The 17,268-nt window shown below is 46.8% G+C and overlaps 1 long non-coding RNA gene across 2 annotated transcripts in view; it reads right to left on the minus strand.

Annotated features, from left to right (window-relative positions):
- Positions 1-11,898, minus strand: part of LOC311597191 — a 55,538-nt gene extending 43,640 nt beyond the window's left edge. Inside the window, exons 1-2 of one of the 2 annotated variants that reach the window (XR_014779130.1) lie at positions 11,801-11,898; positions 9,243-10,130 (exon numbers count right to left, since the gene is read on the minus strand). This is a non-coding gene — a long non-coding RNA (uncharacterized lncRNA). Of the gene's footprint in view, positions 1-9,052; positions 10,131-11,752 lie in introns of both variants that reach the window. The other variant, XR_014779131.1, reaches the window with a different exon arrangement.
- Positions 11,899-17,268: the final 5,370 nt, after the last annotated feature.

Here is a 17,268-nt window from a genome sequence, read left to right on the forward strand (position 1 = left end):
AAACGGCCACAGTGAGCGTTCTCCTCTGGCAACTTGCCATTTCAGCATACATACACACCTACGGGTGTGCAAGGATGTGTCTCTGAATGCAAAGCACTCCTTTCTCTGGCTGTGGCGTAACATTCCAGAAGCCTGGCTGCTTCCTGGAGCATGGTGACATCAGAAACTGTCAGAGAGGCTCTGCAACATGGAAGCTGTACCAACACTAACTGTCAGCCCTGCGGCCAGAAAGACAGAAGCGGCTTTCTATCCTTACGTCCCCAAACACTCAGTTCCCCTTGAGTCTCCTGGGTTTGGAAGGTAACTGAATGGCAGGGAGCGAAAGAGACAGCTCTCAGGTGGGACAGGCAGACATATGACTTGCACCAGAGTCCTCCCAAATGAGCCCTTGCTTAAAGGAAAACCAGCCAGTGAGCTGAGGTCAGAGTGATCCCTTTACAAAACAAATAACGCTCTGCCAAAAAAATACCTTTCCATACTGAGTCAGCCCCAGGGAGACGATGGTTCAGAAGGAAAAGGCTTAAAGCATTACTGGAGATTGTCACGAACAGGGAACAAACATCCATCAATTCAGGAGGCACCTACTTCAGAGATGGCAGCTGACTCCACTGACGTCAACGGGCCTCGGCATTTGTGCAGAGAAGACAAGGCGACTTCACAAAGGCCCGAGAGTCACAGCAGGGAAACCAGGGTGCATCTTGCTGAGGCCTGGGCAGAGAACGCTTGCACAGGCACAGATCACCCAGGGGAGAAGCAAACTGGACACCATGTCATAGACACCAGGACACACTGTCCCACAAAGGCACACAAGTAGAAAAGCTCCGCATGGACTTGCCCAGTAGCTAGAGCCACTACATGCAGGAGGCGATCACAGTGAGGCTTCCTAAGGCAGGAATTCGGAGCTGGTGGGGATACCAGAGCCCAGGAGAAACAAGTTCTGAAAGAGTTGGGCTAGCCACGGAGGATGCCTGGGGTCTCCAAGGGTGCCCCAGAGGGCAAGGTGAAGGTCCGGGAACACTGTAGCCAATGTTTGAAAATTACCTGGGTTTGTCCTGCTAAATCTAAAACCCCCACCTCCTCTCACTGCCCCCACCTTGCCTCACTGCCCCTACTGTCCACCCAGGCTCACAGCCCAGCAGGACAGAGCACTGACAGACAGGGAGTGACAACACTTCTCTGGTGCTGGCATGTGTCCACGCGTGTCTCACAGCATCTCTGAGGAGCAAGAACGTATGCCAGTATGCTTATCAGAAAGCTTACAGGGCTAAAAGGCACGTAGCTCACAGGTGACAGCTAGTTGTCACAGCACTGCAGATGGTAAAGCCACGAACCCAAGTGATTACTACTACAGAATCCTTTTGCTGATGTGTTCCTAGTTTTCCAGTTGATAGAGGAACTGCTGAAGGACTGCAGCCCTTCTAGGCAACACTCAGAAAAGGAAGCAGGCAGGAAGAAATGTTCAGATCAGAAGTTGCCTGGCTAGGAACTGCTGAATACATTATTGGTTCCTAGCTAAGCAGCCCACCTTCTACCCATACTGTCTGTCTGCCTGCCTGCCTGCCTGCCTGCCTATCTGTCTGTCTGTCTGTCTCTGTCTCTGTCTCTGTCTCTGTCTCTGTCTCTCTCTCTCTCTCTCTCTCTCTCTCTCTCTCTCTTCCCCCCACTCCTCCTCCTTCCCTCCCCTTTCGCCACACACTCTTCACTCACACAATGCCATCCAGAAAAGCCTTGTGCTAGCAATTTTCTAAGCTATGAAGTTACTATGTGACCCAGCAATTCCTCGCTTAAGTGCATAGCTTCAAGGCAAAGGAAAAGGTACATACAGAGAAAAGTGACAGATGAAATAAATATCAATATCATTCCTAACAACTAAAAGACATAAGCAAGGTAAATATACGAATGAGTGGATAAACAAGTGAATGAATAAGCGAAATGCAGCATGCCCACATGCTGGAATACTATTCAACAGTAAAGAGGAATGTAGTACTAATACATGCTACAATATGACATTTAAAACTACGTGAGTTCAATGCAGTTGATATAAATCTGGCAGGAAAAGCCAACACACAGATGGGAAGTGAATTAGCAGTTTCCTAGTGCAGGGTTGGAGGAGAAATGGAAACTAACAACATCCATGAAGCTTTGGTGGCGGGCGCAGGAATGACAAAGCAATCAAGAGCTCAGTGTGGTACCCAGTGAAAAAAGAGGCCTCTGTGAACATTCTAAATGCACAGAGCTGTTATCATTAGTGATAATATGTACAATATGTTAACTATCTCTCGGTAGAGCTGTGTTTGGTTTTTTTTAAGATTTATTTACTATGTATACACTGTTCTGCCTGCATGTACACCTACAGGACAGAAGAGGGCACCAGATCTCATTGTAGATGGTTGTGAGGCACCATGTGGTTGCTGGGAATTGAACTCAGGACCTCTGGAAGAGCAGACAGTGTTCTTAACCTCTGAGCCATCTCACCAGCCATAGTAGAACTGTTTTTAAAAACTTCCTGAGCTGTAGACAAAGGGCTGGTTTTGGTATTATTACTGTACTTGTGCATAATTCCTTCCACTAATAGTCTATAGAAGCCTCATTCCTGTGTGGAGTGAGTAGCGGTGGGGGTGGGGCACATGTGGATGGGTACAAGCCTGAGTATGTGCTAGTGGTTGGCTTTGGGTACAATTCCCTGGGTTCTATCCACCTTGATTTTTTGAGTCTCTTACTAACTTGGAGCTTGCCAAAGGAAGCTAGCAGTGAGCCCAGGAGTCTCTCATTCCCACAAGCACAAGGGCACACCACCATGCCCAGCTTTTTTTTTTTTTTTTTTTTTTTGAGTAGGTGCTAAGGCGTCAGATTTAGGTCCTCTCACAAAACAAGCACTTTACTGTCTGAGCCATTTCCCCAGTGCTCAACCTCACCTTCTCACTGGATTCCATACTTATTTGTTTAGAGAGACGAGGTGGCTTCAACCCCATCTAATAGGTGACTCCTGTAGGGAGAGTAGCATGGCCTGTTGGACAGAAAAGATTTCTGTGCTATTTCTGCTCCTCATACCAACACTCCCCGCCAACTGAAAGCTAAAGGCAGGGTTCCTGATCATACAGGAGGGTCACAGAGCAAGGCCAGGAGTATGGCCACCGGCATATAGGCCTCCACACGGAGACTGAGATGTTGGCTCACAGTAGGACCAGGGCCCTTCAGTCTGGATGTCAGACACACCTTGAAGAACCGTGCATGCATTTAGTAAGTTTCTACGAGCACCTAATATACCTGAGGTCCCAGGATTCAGTGGCAAACCGATCCCCCAGCCTACCCTACCGGGGAGCTTCTGAGGCAGGGAACATAGCTGTGAGCAGATGCTAGTCCTAAAATCAATTAATTTGCAGTTACAATCAGGGCTCTGTGGGGGAATCAGAAGTGCCAAGAGGACAGAGTGGGACCAGGCCTGCTCTGAATTAAAGACAAATTAGAAAATGAAAATCATATATCCTGCCAGAAGTCAGGTGAAATGACTTGTTTTGGGGGGGTTCTTTTCCTTGCAGCTGTCAGTCTGTCTGGGTTGTTTTGTTTGCTTGTTTTATTTCAGTGCACATATAATGTTCCCCGAGCCCTCAGGTTTTCACAAAAGAGAAACTTGTGTCAATACATGCAGCCAATCTTGTCCTGAAGAAATACAGTAGTCTGTGTTTTAAGTGGCCCCAAAGGTCTGTGTGTTAGAGGCTTGGCTGTCAGAACCTTTAGGATATGGGATCTACATAGAGGAAGTTGGGTTAATGGGGGCACAGCCTTAGAACAGGTACTAGGGACTTGGCCCCTTCCTGTCCTTTCTCTTTTTTTCCCTGGCCACCATGAGGTAAACACACATCAATTGCCACATGCCCCTGCCATGATCAACTATGCAGCTACCAGCCTGAAACCATGAAGACTTTGAGATCAGGAGTCAAAATAAACCTTTCATCCTTATAAATTGATTATCTCGGGCATTTTGTCACAGTGACAGAAAGATGCCTGACATGGTAGGAATATGTAATCCTGTTCTCCACTTTTTAATTTTCTTAGAGAATTTTCTCTGCTTATATTTGCTCATTCATAGATGATTATTATTATTATTATTATTATTTTTTTTTTTTTAGGAAGAGGGACATCTGATCAGTTGAAGTTGTAAGAGAGCAAGGCCAAGTGGCCTGTGTCCGGGTGTCTCCTTGCCCCACACGGAGTCCCCTCCACTGATAAGGGTGCTCTAGGCCTGCCTGGGGCTCCAGCTTTAGTTTATTAAGCACAACCAGGAAGTGCCCAGTTCTGCTCTTTGGCTTCCAGTCTCTGCACCTGGGATGGGGGAGTGGGTGCTCCAGGTATACTTCTGAACTGCAAAGTATTCCAAAACCCAGTGCCGAGGCCTGAGCTCCATCGCAGCACCACATAAAACGCCCCCCGGTGTGCCGGCAAAGGAACCAGGGTCGTCCTGTCTGTCACAATGGCAGATCTGGTTTCAAGATGCCGGAAGACAGAAAATTTTCATTTGGCCCCAAGCTAATTCAGGATCCTAAAATGCCTTCGCTTTGTAAGGGGGCCTGTGGACACTGTCTGGGCTCAGCTTATTGTATTGATAGCCCACAAGTCAAAAGCGGGAAGCACAAAATGATATTGTCCCCTAGGACCTGGGAGCCTGGACTTACAGAAGCAACCAGAGAGGCTAACCGGGTAAGGGCCTCAGAGAACATCTCTGACGTCTCCTAAACTTTCTGCGCCAGCTTACAACTCAAGCTTGGTGTGCTCAGCAGTTGCTCTTCTGTGGCCCGAGGGAGAAGCTGGAACTGGGAAAGAGACTCCAAATAATGCTTCTGGAGTTCTTCCCAGACCCTTGCGTTTGAGGTGGGCCTTTCGGGACCTGGAGGTGGTATTCCAGGGATCTAACAGCTGTGGCCTCTCTGCACTGCTTGGCAACTTGCAACGCCTTTTCTGGATCGGACAACCTTGCAGCAGGCCTGGTGTGCAGGGGACGCCGTGCCATCTGAATCACAGATGGCTCCCGGGGAGCAGAGCCGTGTGCTCCCACACGCAGACCTGGACCCAAGACACACATGAATGTTTAATCAGACCCAGGCCCGATCTGTGCTCAGAGTTCCTGTAACACTCATTCCCAAGGCTATGCGCGTGGCAACAGGGGTGTGCAGGATTGGGTGCATGATACACAGAGGCAGGGGCATGCCTGATTAGAGTAGGTTATATGTTCCCTGGAAGATTTTACTTCCTGTCCATAGTCCATGGGAATGATGCCATCAGCAAGAGTGATGGTAACAACTCCTGTCAACACTGTCCCTTGGCGTCGCAATGCCCAAAGCACCCCCATCCTAGGTGAGAGGAGATCACTATAAGAGCACGTTGCAGGCAAGTCTGAACACACAGCAGCCAAGCTACTTGCTACCAGTCATCCGAGATAGATAACAGAGGGCAGAGAGGAGATCTGAAACAGAGGCGAGACCTTCAATCATTCTGTCTTACCCTGGCTAGCCTGTAGAGTGTCCCCTCAAGAGCCAGCACATGGGGCTGGACCTTTGCTTGGTGTTTCACTGATGTTTTAATTCCCCAGTTCTCCAAGGATGCTGGGACAGCCACAGACTGGGTGGCTCAAACTGACAGAAAGGTTTTCTCTCATAGTCCATAGTACTAGACAAGCCCCCCCCCCTCTGTCTCTGTCTCTGTCTCTCTCTCGTGTGTGTGTGTGTGTGTGTGTGTGTGTGTGTGTGTGTGTGTGCGCACGCGTGCGTGCACATGCATATGCGTGTGTGTCTGCTCCAGGAGACAGCTCTTCCTCTTCCTTAAGCTTCTGGGGGTGACCGGCAGTCAGTCCTTGGTTTCCCTGATTTCTAGAAGCATCTCTTCAATCCCTGCTTCCACCTTCAAGGGCTTCCTTTCTTCTCTTAAGTAAAACAGCTATTAAGTTTGGAGACCACTAACTCTGGGACAGACTCACCACCTTCTTCAAGAATGCCCTCATCTGAGCTCATGTCATATGCAAAACTCCTGTTTGCAAACGAGGTGATGACTGTGGAGCTGCAAGTGGGCATGATAGTGGGTTATGCCAAAATTCAAGTTAGCATATGTGACAACAAAAATAAGGCCACCCCACTGTGAAGAGACGTCTGGAGTTGGGCTTATCCACTATCTCTTCTGTTGGGGAGTTAGCTTTCTAGTTCGCTTGCCCCGACTTCCCTGGACTCTCCTACAACTCTTGGCCTCTCACAGTGGCTACAACTCCAGCACGTAATCAGATCACCTGAAGGGTTTGCTTCCAAGGAGGATACACTCCCAGAGGGCAGGCAGTGTCCTGTGACATCGTGCGCAGCCCACTCACACCTCTCAGGATGGACCTTCTAAAGCGGTCTGCAGGTGCCATTTTCCCAAATGAAAACGTTTTCCTCAAATGCTCCTCTCCCAGGAGGTTTACATGGCATTCGGTCTCCTTAACCAGGTGCACAGCTTGGCCTCTAAGTGTCCACTCTGTAGTCAGCCCTGGCCCCTTCGACATCACAGATATGCACTCGTCTTTCCCTGTTCATAAATTAACCCAGAAGTGTGGGCGAACGGAAGGGCAAGAGTGAGTCTGTGGGAATGAGCGAGAATAGAGGGCCGAGTAGAAGGAAAGGATCTAAAGGGGTTTTGATTAATAAATTGTCGTTAATTTACCACTGTGCTGAATATTTTGTAGGGATGAGGAGGGTCTTTATGACTCCTGGGATCAAAACCCTAATTCTGCAAAATTCATGTCCAGCTAACATGGGGGCCCCACTTAAACAATGACTGGTGCCAAGATATGTCTGCTAAACATGGGCCAGTGTTGCCATTGCTGCTGCTGCTGCTGCTGCTGCTGCTGCTGCTGCTGCTGCTGCTGTTGCTGTTGCTGTCCAGCCTGGGGTCCTGCTGTGCTCTAGCTCTCCTTGCTACTGCCTAAACACAGAATTTTCAAGTCCCCGCCAACCCCCTCTTTGGCAACGCCCCTTTCCTCTTGTTTGATAGGAAATCCCAAGCTCTGTCTGAAGGCTGGCTCTTTTGACCTCTCAGTGGCAGCACACCCCTCCCGGCAGGCAGACTGTCCCTTCCCCTGATCTCTGGCGGACTTTGACCTTTGGGGCTTCTAGGTATTACCTGACCACGTACCTCCAAGGAGCTCAGCACATCAGCATGTTACCAAGACTGGCAAGGCATGCACCAAACACCCTAACCTCCCCAACCTCGGTCACTTTCTCCGTTCTGACCCCACAGACTTGCCTTTGTCCTTTTCTCCACATACTTACCCACAATGCCTCAGGACTATGGTATTAATAGAAAAGGACATCTGCATACACACATATCCCAGAGGCCAGGAGCACATTGAAGACAAGGTCAGACACGTGTTTCCTTGGTACTTTCTGGGATATCTGTCTCTCTCAGTTACACTTCTTTAATTCGGAAAGCAGGGCTCTCCCTGAAGGCCAGGGACATTTTGTTCATCTTTGACACTCTTTACAGAAAACCTCTCTCTCCTTGAGCTGGGGTCTTTTCCCCAGGACAACTGCCACCTGGTTTTAAAATCCAGTTAAAACAACTATACCATTTCCTGGTATACACTCACTTATAACTGGACACTAGCCCAAGGGGCAGGTCCCATGAAAGTCTGCACCTACCAGGAAAGTGGGACAGAGGTGAGGACATCCTATTGAGACTCTAGGTGAGAAAAATATAGGGGATAGGGAAGTAGGTGGATCCAGAGGGTCCTAGAAACCTACAAGAGGAACATTATGATGGGTGGATCTGAGCCCAGGGGTTCTGCTTGATCTAAGGCACCAACCAAGGACAAAACGTGCAGTCATCATCAAACCCCTACCCAGATCTAGCCAAGGGACAGAACATTCTCCACAGTTAAGTGGAGACTGGGGACTGACTTTCACAGGATCTCTGGTGCCCCATAATTGGCCATGTCCCTTTGTTGGGGAGGCCTATCAGAGGAAGGATAGCGGACTACCAAGAAGAGACTTGATACTCTAGCACCATATTCAGGGGGAGGAGGTCCCCCTCAATCACAGTCATAGGGAAGGGGGATTGAGGTGAAAGTGGGAGGGAGGAGGAATGGGAGGATGCATGGGATGGGATAGAAAATGAGATGTAATATGACTTATTTTATTTTTCAATAAAAATGTGTTTAAAAAAAACAACTATACCATTTCCAAAGAATATGAATGCTCCATTAGTCCACAGAGGCAGCATTTAGCAAGACAGGCAGATTTATACCCTATACTTAGGATCTGTGATGGCTGTGAGTTGCAAGTTTTACAGGAATTATGAGTGTATGGGGAACGGAAATGTACAGCACAATGTTATATGATTTGAGAGACACGGAGAACTTCCTATGAGGAACTGAATAAAGTTCAATAAAAGGTTTTGACATCCGGAAGAAGAGTGTTCCAGACACAGAAAACAGCGTGTGCAAAGGCTCTGGGACAACTGAGAGGTTTTGTTTTTTGTTTTTTTGTTTTTTTGTTTGTTTGTTTGTTTTTTAATGCCCGAAGCTGACATAGGCTGAGGATGGAGCTCAGTGTGGAACTATTGCTCAGCCTGCACTAGGTGTTGAGTTCCCTTCCAAGTGTGCACACACACACACACACACACACACACACACACACACACACACACACATGCACCCACTCAGCTCCATAACCGGAACACCGAGACAACATGACTCATTTTTCTCTCTCTTACATCAGCCAAGCTGGAGTATGTGGGCCTTGCAATGGTCTGCTTGGTCAGCCGGGGCGATAAAGAATGAGGGGACCAGAAGTCCCTAGAAGGCCACCCCTTTCACATGAGTGGGAGGTGAAAGGGATCTCATTAGTTAGTTGGAAGGTGTCTGTGGTGCTGCAAAAGCCTCCAATGGGAAGGAGAGCAGAGGCAACAGAAATAGCCTAGAATGCAGGTTGATGTCTGACGCACTCCACACAAATACTGTTTCTCAGTCATTGGAGGCACAAGAAGAGACAGAGGAGGAGGCGCAAGGGCCTTCCAGGTGAGAAATTCTTACCTGAGTCTTTGAAACATACACTGGGTCTGAGTGGCTTCTGCATATAAACCCGGGAAGCAAGAGTGGGCTCCCGCAGGGAACCTCCACACACACAAAAAAAAGGCTACTCCCCTCCCCCGTCTCTGGCATCTTCTCCCAGAACATTTTGAGATGTGTGCCTGGGAGGAAGGTGGATCTAAACATGACTCACCTGCAGAGATGCCTGGCAAGGCTTCTGGGTAGGCGGCAAACCTGGAGGCTTGCAGGGTTTTATCCCCATAGGAGTGCTTGCTCGTGGAGAAATAACCCGAAAACCAGCCTCCATCCTCTTTCTCGTTCCCTGGCAACGTCTTCTTCTGCGGCTCTGAGGTAGAACCCATGTCCTCACGAATGTTCCTCCACTGAGCCATGTCCCCAGCCCTCTTTTCAACTCATTCTGTAGCCCGTGTAGACCTTACAAGTCTGTACCACAGAGCCCAAACCCCTTGGATCTTCCTTGATGGAGATGTCCCTCACTGCAGACAGAAGGGCCGAGAGTTGTCCTGTCCTTGGACTTGACAGGGTTTTAGGAAGGATGAGATGGCTGTAAAGTTTAAGGAGTCAGTCAGAACCTCAGGCTGAGGCCTTCTTGAGTAGCAGCTACACCTGATGTTAGTTGCCTCCGAGTGCTGCAACTCAGTTCTTAGGTTCGAGGTGTGGGGCCAGTCATGTGTCCTTGTGAACACCTTCAAGCTATCCTTCTACCAAGCAGCATACAGCGGGGAATGACCCATGACCTCTTCAGAGACGACTCTTGTCTTTCATGCGCTGAACACACTGCCTCTCTGACAGTAAAATTTCCTGAGGTGAACTGAGGTTCACAAACACAGCCTTAGGGTCCTCCAGCTCAGTGCCTCACGCAGAGGCCTCTCAGCCATGAGAAGCTCCAACAGCCACAGGAAGATTCAGCTGGACCAAGACGTGGCTGAGCTGTGGAGTTTGATGGGCAAGGTTTAAATCCTCCTGGTGCCGGGTGGTGTGGAAGCAACTTCTTTCTCCTCTTGGGTTCTTTATTTATCTGTAGTCTTTGGAAAAGAATACTTCCTTCCGGAACTGCTACCTAGATGAGAACAGAGAGGGAAGCGGCACTGGTTGGATTGAGTATATAGCTCCCAGGCACTACTGAGCCGCTCAAACCCAAACACGATGGACAATCTACGCTTCTAGGGCACACCTGTAATCCTAGCACTTAGGAGGTGGGAACAGAGCATCAGGAGTGTAAGGTCATCCTGAGCTACCTAGCTAGTCCAAGGCTAACTTAAGCTAAAGAAGATCCTGTCTCAAAAAGCAGAACTGAACAAACGCACCCCCACCATGGGAGATGGCCACTGCCTCTCTGATGCTGAAGGCTACCCATGGATCCGTGCACGCAAGTCTGATTATAAACACACGTGTAGTGAGTGCTACTAGATGTGAATGCTTTTGGGCTGCTGCTTCCGATGGTAAGGACTTGCTGACAGTGAGCACCTGTGGCCCTAGAGGAATCCAGTGCTGCCAGAGGGGGAAGTGGGGCAGGTGAGTGTGTGCGTGCACTTGCAAACTTGCAGCATTTTTACTCCCTTGAGAATAGTATCGGCTCAACCCTTGAACTGGCTGGTTTTGGGTCAACGTGACACAAGCTGGAGGCATCACAGAGGAAGCGGCCTCAGCTGAGGAAAGGCCTCCATGAGACCCAGCTGTAAGGCGTTTTCTCAAATAGTGATCAATGGGGGAGGGCCCGTCACACTGTGGGTGGTGACATCCCTGGGATGGTGGCCCTAGGTGCTATAAGAAAGCAGGCTGAGCAAGCCAGTAAGCAACATCCTCCACGGCCTCTGCATCAGCTCCTGCCTCCAGATTCCAGCCCTGCTTGAGTTCCTGTCCTGACTTCCTCCAATAATAGACTGTGATCTGGAAGTGTAACCAGAATAAACCCTTTGCTCCCCAACTTGCTTTTTGGTCATGGTGTTTCATCACAGCAATAAAACCCCGACTAAGACAGCCCTGAAGCCCTCAGAGTTGTGCTAATTTGCACACACTAGACATTAAGGTTTGCTCTCATGAGGGCAGCGGATAATAAATAGATCAGGACAAAAAATCCTAATTGGTCAAGGTAGTTTGACTGAAGGAGAAAATAAAAATAAAAGCCTTTGAGGAACCCAGCTCCCCACGCATGGTGTTGGGTGATGCATCTGGCTATGGCAATGCAGCCTGTCACTCGGGATAACTGGCAGCCTGATGTTTCTATGAGTCATTTTTATAGGGCAGGATCAGGACTGGAGGCTAAGAGATGTGCTTTAATTTAATAAGCCATCTGCAGCAAAGACACGTTTCTTCAGGTTGGCACCCTTGGTCTCCCTATATAAATGCTTCTTCTACCTTAGGTCCAGCACATCTCTAATTAAAATCTAAATTGCATTCAAGACTTGCACAGCCAGAGAATGCAGTTCTGTCCAGCAAAGGCCTGGCCCCATGAATTGTGAAGTAATATTTGAATGTTCGTTAACTCATCCCTTTCCAACACGTTGTTTTCCATTTTCACTTAGCGGTCAGTAGCTAAGCTTGCTATGACTGTGACTAGGCCTCATTTCTTCTCCCATCAGATAGACCTGGTACTTCATAGAAAGAGGCAGAAACCCTCAAACAAATCAGCGGGGAGACAATAGCTTAGCAATGCACTGGGTTCTTAGACACTGCTCTTACTTGTCAGAGAATGGGAAAGAAAAAGGTACACCGTGTAGCCAACTGCACCTGCAAGCCCAGCCCCGAGCCCAGCTTTCCAGCATCCAGCTCCACACGCCTCAGCCTGTGCGCACACTAAAGTCACCAGGAAGAGCTGGAGTATACCTAGGAAATGAACAAGGAATGAATTTCCAACTGTATTCGGAACTATCTAGAATCGTTCATCAATTACAGTCTGCAAGGTGAACGAGATCTGTAAATCAGCAGATATTGCCAATATCAATGATACCTCTACCCTGATAATGCATGGGGGCTAGCTAAAATGTTAAAATTTGGGAAAGCTGGGGGAACAATTATGACTTTGTATCTTTAAGTCTGAAATTATTTCTAAATGGAAAAACGAAAGTAGTTGGGGCAGGTAAATAACCAGGAGCCCTACAAAAATTGCTAAGGCCTGAGTCTCACCTTAGACCAACAGTTCAACTCCAGCCGTAAGAAGAATCTGGATCTGTGCTCTTATAAGCCCTTCTGGTCACTTTACTATATGGCCAGAGTACAGCACATCTCCTGGTGAGGCTAAGGGTAGGTGACCTGTCCCCAGTTTTACTACATGCTCTTCTGTAACTTCAGGCAGGTCACTGAACTGTGCAGTGTCGGTCCACTTTCTGTCATTAACCCTGAATGGCACAGACTAGGTAATCTATGAAGAATATAGGCTGATTTAGCCCACAGCTTTTGAGGCTCATTTGCTGAGGCCCTTCTTGCTTTGCTGGGCATGGTAACAGGGCTGCATTCAAAAGAAAAAGCCAGCCTGATTTGTATAACAGACCCACTCCTGAGATAACCAAACCAAACCATTAATCCATAAATGAATTCATTATTTCTTTATAATCTTCCCTAAAAAGTCCCCTCTGATCCACCTACTAATACCTCACAATTAGGATGACGTTCAACATGAGCTTTGCCAGGGACACTTTGAATCACAGCACCAGCTATGTCTCAGAGGCCTTATCTGTACCTAAGGAAATTGCAAATATGATTATAAGGAGCGTAGTTGAACGCAGACAGAAAAGACTTAAGTGTCAACACTTAAGAGCTCAAGTGACTTTCAGATTACAATGATAAGCTGCGAGAGTGTCTTAGTGGCCCAAAATGAGCACCTCTCACAGCTGGGACATCTCTTTTTCAGCCATCTCAATCCATTGTGCAAAAATATCCTCAAGCCAGACAAAATCCCAGAATGGAGTGGGGGGGGGTGAGGGGTGGAATGGGAAAGACCTCTCACTTCAGCTGAAGGAGATATTGGCATTTAATAGCTGCTGGGAGAGGAAGAATCTGGGTTTTTAAGGATATAATCCCTGATAGTCCACTACAACCCTAGGCCAGGTCTGGCCATGGTTGACATCCAAGAGTATCACTGGGTAACACACACTAGGCTTTTCATAGAAAGAAAGAAAGAAAGAAAGAAAGAAAGAAAGAAAGAAAGAAGAGAGAAAAACACAAAATTGCGTGGGTAGGGAGGGGGAGGTAGGTATGGAAGGAGTTGGGGGAGGGAAATATAGTCAAAACACACTGTATGAAAGTCTCAAAGAATTGACAACAATGTTATTCAAAAGTATATATATTCACATTTAATATTGCAAATAGCCTAACGTGAAGAAAACACAAATGTCCATCAACTTATAAACAGAAAATAAACTATGATATATCTAAGTAATAGACTATTACTTGGACATAAAATGGAATGAGATGCTAATATATATGATGCCATGCTTAGCCTTAAGCTCAGTTAAAGACAGAGACACAGAAGGCAACCTGACGATGTGTCTATTACACAAAACAGAAAGAGGACCAGTGATGCGTATGGCTGGAGGGAGAAGCTGTGATAGCTGAAGGGTACAGGATACATTTTCTGAAATGGCAAAAATGTAAAACTTTTTGTATTGATGGTTACACAAATCTGTAGATACATTTAAAATGATTGGATAGCATAATTAAATATTTTAATGAGCAAACTGTATGGTATGCTAATTACATCTCATATAGTGTAGATTTTTTTTAAAAGTATACAGACTTCTCAAAATAAAATCACCGTGTTGATCAGCCCTACAAGCAGGGCTTCTGGTCCAGAAGATGCAGGATGAGGCCCGGATTTGCACCTCCCACAGCTGTGCCACTGATGCTGACTGACGCTGCTGGGTCTGAGGGCCACACTTGGAGAACCATTCATCTATCACATTCACAGTCTGACTGCCTGGTGTACTTCAGAAGGGCCCTGCTATGTCCTCTGCTCTCGGGTTTTTTGTCTTGGCCACACTCTGCATGGGGAAGTGAAGGACCCTGAATGCAAGGTACACATTAAACCTAGCTCTGGTGTGGGGAAATCAGTGTTCCAAAAATTGTAGAAGACTATTTCAGGACAGTTGGTATAACTAGTCTGGGCATGGGAAATATCCAAGTTTCTTTTCAGGGAACCTGGGCATTCACTGTCTTAGACTTTAATTTGAAATTAATATATTCTTCTCTCAAAGAACCAGGTATTTTGTATAAAAATCCTTATTACTATTTGTGGTAGTTTGTATGAAAATGGCCCCCATAGACTCACAGAGCGTGGCATTATTGGAGGTGTGGCCTTGTTGAAGTGGGCGTGGTCTTGGTGGAAGAGGGATGCCTCAGTCTTCCTCCTGCTGCCTATGGATCAAAATGGAGGGCACTCAGCTCCTTCTCCAGCACCATGTCTGCCTGCACGCTGCCATACTTGTCACCATGATGATAGTGGACGAAACCTCTGAACTGTAAGCCAGCCCCAGCTAAATGTTTTCCTTAATAAGAGTTGCCAGGGTCATGGTGTCTCTCCATAGCAATGAAACTCTAACTAGGTTTCTAATATGCTCCCCTGTTATGTCACGACTTCCTTTCCATAAACATATTCTGAAGAACATCAGAAAGGACATGCTCATGAGTTTAATGGAAAGACTGTCCGTCATAACCTGCTCAAAAGCAAAGATTTAGAAACTGCTTGGCTGTTTCATCGCAAAAAGTTACATGTAATATGAAGCATGTGTTTCAAGTCACTTTCTTTTTTATATAAATTTTTTTTTCTTTTTTCAGGTTTTCAAGACAGGGTTTCTCTGTGTAGCCTTGGCTATCCTGGACTCACTTTGTAGACCAGGCTGGCCTTCAATTCACAGAGATCCACCTGCCTCTGCCTTCCAGAGTGCTGGGATTAAAGGTGTGCACCACCACGGCTGGCTTCATGTCACTTTCTAAATATGCTTTGCATTTGAGAAAGCATTTCAACTTACAGAATCATTATGAAACTGGTAGACAGTGACCATGTACTTACATCAACCTTCTCCCTATTATTAACTTTTTTCATTAGTGTGGCACATTTGTCACAATTAATGGATCAATACTCATACATTATTAACTAAATGCCACACTCTATCCCAACGTCCATGCTTTTTACCTGACATTCCCTTTATTATTCAGGATGCTATTTGACATTTTGCAACTCGGCCTCAGACATTGTTTCTATGACCTTGAGAATTTTAACAACAGGCAGGTATCTCGTCCATCTTCTGCCAGCTTGAACTTGTCCTTGTTGTTGTTGTTGTTGTTTTGTTTTTCTCATGATTAACGCGAGGCTGTGTGTTTCTGAGAAGTCTCACAGAGGTAGAGCGCCAATCTTATCACAGATATCCCAGGAGCACAGACTAGCATCCTGCCTCAGCACTAGCGAGCCTCACTCTGATCGCTTGGCAGAGTCGTTCGGGGTTTTCCACTGTGTGCTGCTCTCCTTTTTCCACACTGCAGTCTTGGGGAGAGAGGCAGCAAGCTCAGCTCACACTTCCGGAACAGAATCATGTTTCGCTTCTCAAAGACAGAATCTACATGAATTATCTTTCATCCTTCAAGGGAGACGTGTCCCCTTCCCTCTGTTTATTCCGTCTTTTTTTTTTTTTTTTTTTTTTTTTTTTTTTTTTTTTTTTTGCATCAGCGGGACTCACAGACACTTTTTGTATGGTGCTGTTATGGCTCAGTGTCCCTATTTGCCTGTCTGTCACTCCTCATGGGGGGAGCTCTACCAGTTGGCTCTGGTACAGCCTTGGCTTCTCTCATTTCTTAAGCTGCTTGTGTCTTTAGCACTTTCATTCCTTCTAGCACTTGAGGATGCTCCAGGCTCATGTATTTCTTGCCACAGACCTAGAATCAGCGAATTCTCCAAGAAACCTCTCCTCCTCCTCCTCCCCTTCTCTTCCTCCTCCTCCTCCTTCTCCTCCTCCCTCTCCTCCTCTTCTTTTTCCTGTATAATATCAGAAACCAGTACCTGGGTGCTAGGTGTACTTATAGATACCAAGATAACAAATTTTAATAAATCACCAAAAATTATAAGAGGATATTTGAGTCGAACAAAGCATTAACATCAAAACAGCCAAACTTTAAAATAAGTAGTTGATAAAGCATTATGATTTTATAGGTTCCTTCAGATATACATTGAAGAAAATACATGAAAGAGCAGCAGTGGGTGTGTTCCAAGAACACATCACTGGGGGCCTCTCATTGTGTGATCATGACAAAGAGAGCATATTCATAAGCCTAGGTGGAACAGTGTACCATATCCAGGCTGAGGAACACACTTTGCTGTTTGTTTGTGGTCCACGACTGCTGAGATACTAATATGTGGCATATGATTGCACAAATGACACTCTTAGGGCATCCAATGATGACTTTTATTTTCTTTGTCTTCATACTTGTGACAGCCCATCAGTTCTACTGTAGGCCACTGACCCAGGTGTGTGTGTGTGTGTGTGTGTGTGTGTGTGTGTGTGTGTGTGTGTGTGTGTGAGAGAGAGAGAGACTTTTCTTTGTCTTGTACAGTTTGAAGGCTTCTGTAGGAAGTACCTACCCATGGCTGAGCCAAGGTCATGGAGTCACCTATTGACCGAGCTGGACCCCCAGAGTACTGGGCCCAAGGTGTAGTTGAGTCAGAGTAGACTAAAGACAGCTTGGAACTAACACATGCTGCAGAGGAGTTGCTCACCTTGAACAGAATAGGGTGAAGGCTTGGATGCCAGACATCACTGAAGAGACTGCAGTGCAGTCCCCTCTCCCCGAGTGGCTCAGTCCGCTCTTTGTAACTATCTAAATACCTAAGCCTGGGTACTTTATTAAGAAAAGAGATTTGTTTAGTTTATAATCTGGGAACTTACGGGCATGGCGCTAATAGGAGCCAGGCGTCACATTACCACACAGTAAGCCAGAGAACAACTCAGGAAGTTTCTCTTGAGCCTAATAGCTTTCTCGTAGGAGAACTAATTCCTTCTCATTAACTTCCTTAATCCTTCCCAAGGGCATGCCCACAATGACATGGCCTTATCTTGGAAAGGCCTGGCCAACTCTACACTGCCACACCGAGGAGCAAGGTCTCCAACATATAAACCTTTTTGGAAAACCACGTTCAAATAAATGGGGGCAGGGGAAGGGAACCTACAAAAGTGTAAAGCCCAAACTTCACACAAACGTTAAATCTATTT

Source organism: Acomys minous (genome assembly GCF_964271855.1).
Source record: "Acomys minous genome assembly, chromosome: 5".
NCBI classification, from domain to species: domain Eukaryota; kingdom Metazoa; phylum Chordata; class Mammalia; order Rodentia; family Muridae; genus Acomys; species Acomys minous.